The sequence below is a fragment of the Bradysia coprophila genome, unplaced genomic scaffold (assembly GCF_014529535.1).
Source record: "Bradysia coprophila strain Holo2 unplaced genomic scaffold, BU_Bcop_v1 contig_24, whole genome shotgun sequence".
Lineage (NCBI taxonomy): Eukaryota > Metazoa > Arthropoda > Insecta > Diptera > Sciaridae > Bradysia > Bradysia coprophila.
The window spans coordinates 4,593,490-4,596,052 of NW_023503501.1; positions in this window are offsets into that span (position 1 = coordinate 4,593,490).

The window sequence follows — 2,563 nt, forward strand, 5'->3', positions numbered from 1 at the left end:
ACTGCACTAACATACATAAACTAAACGTCTGTTGCATACGACATCCATTAAGCCCGTTGCGTGTATACAAATTTAACTGCAAAGTGTTTAAAAGCTCTGGAGTTATAGTAGCAGATTACGTGTTTGACTTCAAAATTTGTGCTTCGACTTTAGGTTCCAAGATTGAAAAGACAGTCATTCCAATAGTAAAACAGGAAAACATTTTGAATCGGCTACGTTTGCTAGCAGAAGGTAAACATGTCACTCGTTAACATGTAATAGGAACTTTAACCTGCTGCTGCAATTTACCACCCCGTTAACCGATAAAAACTATTTTCAAACCAATTTATTTTCATCGATCACGAAACGCGATTTCATTCATAAAGCGAAACTGTTGTATTAATAAACATATTTTCTATATAAAATTAAGGAAGCCACATATAATGCAGTCCAATGGATGGAACGTGTATACAAGTGAATCCTCTTCTAATGTAATGTTAACTTGAAATTGTAAAAATCACGCAAGGATTTTCTTCGTCAGCTATACGTGCAGTCACATGATTTTTGTGCTGTTTATAATAGAAAAAGTTGTTTTGTTTTGTCATTTTATAAATTTCCGTGATTTTCATCGTTTAAATAAGTTTAGCATGAACGAACCCCCTCACATTTATTATATTCCGTTTGACTTATTGTTCGCTGTTAGTCAAGTTGAATGCCGTCTTAATGAATTATTTTTACTGTTCCAGAAAAGGGAAGTCTTTCCGGAAAGAAATTTAAGATCCCTACGAAATGCTTTATGTCCATCAGGCGAATATTTTTACGTTATGTTGCACTCATATAGAAATCATAGAAAAATTTTAACGATTTAAGAGGCATCGATGTTTTGCTGAAAAGCATACATTTCGGCGTTTTTTAAATATCGGATTTTAGTTTACTTTTGATGATTTATCATCTTTCCACATTCGCGGTCGTTATTGCGGTCGTACATTTTCCAAGAAGGATTCTGATGAAATGATATCATCAAAAATGAAATACTAGACACGCAAATGTAGGCTACTATGTTCGCTAAACATCAATGCCTCTGAAAGGGTCAAAACACGCAACTAAACTGAAAGATAAAATGCCTTAACTCAACGCACTTCAAGCAAAAGTGCTTATATTGACAGCTGTCCAATTAACGCCGTAGGTGTGCCTAAAATTTGAGTTTCAAGTGAACGGTTCGGTTAGATGAAAAAGTGAACCGAAAAGTAAATTTCAACGCTTCCTTGTATGAAAATGACGCTGCGTTAGAAAGTATCACGTACTTTCCATTTTGAATTTCGACCGCACTTACAGCGTCAATAGAGTTTCAAATAGAATATCAGTACTCTATTTACAGTACCACTCGCGCTTGAAGTGTGTTCCTTTAGTAATTGAGGAACAAATGCCTTTAGGTAACGTTATGATAAGGTATGAAGTAAACGATTGAATGATCATACCTTGGAACGTCGAAATAATAAATTACTTACAAAGCTCTGAAAAGTAGGTACAGAAAATATCGACGGACGACATGTTCCGAGTAACCAAGAGATCAAATCTTGTCAGTTATTCCTGGTTTTGTGTCCCGGTTGGAACAATTCTGACTGGCTGCTGTTTCTATTCACATACACTGTGCTATTAGTTAATAAAGTGAATAACATTGTAAAACCAGCATCCTGCATAGCATTTCAATTTTTTAATTTGTGGTTTCCAGTGTTTAAAATGTCAAATGTCAGGTTTTTTTTAAATATTGTGCTTTGACGTTTTAAGTACTTGAAAATGTCAAAATTATCGAAAAGCTAAAATTTCTTAAATTGACTAATTTTGGAAACTAGTCACTGTAAGACAAGACAAGACAAGATGTCCTTCCCGCTCAGATTATCCTGCAATCCTACAGTGGATTGAAGTTATTCAATCTCATTAGAGAATCGGATCGTAATTGTAACTTCTTATTTTTTCCTTGTCTGTAATGCATATGGTTTTTGTATAATTTAATTCTTGAACCATTCAAATCGACAAAAAAAAAACGAGAAAATTTTCCGGTAACACAAAAACAGTTGTTACCACCCTGACTATTCGCTCGGTTCTAAAAATTCCAATACATTTTTATGAAATGTTAGAAACGGCGGCATAAATAAATATAAATAAACAATCCCATAGAGACATGTTTATTCGAAATAACTTTTTTTTTGTCATTTTAATAATTTCCGATTTCAGTTTTCGGGAAAATTTCAAACTATTCACATCGGAAGCGTTTCGGTACCATACAAGTGAAAGTTTAAAAAAAACATTTTTTTTTCGGTTAATTGGAAAAGAGTATGAAAATGAGTTCTTGTGGTTGAAATAGCTTTTGATTCAACGTAAAAATATTTTAGACTTCGCAATTCAATAAACCTTGCTTTTTTAATCGCTCAGAGCCTTATTCGAAGGAAATCTTAAGATCGTCATAAAAACCACCAGCATACAACATATAACTTTAAAATATCACTGTGTTAGTGGAAGTAGCGACACATTAAACACAAATAATTTTAATTTAGTGTTACAACTGGTGTACGTTGATAAAAAT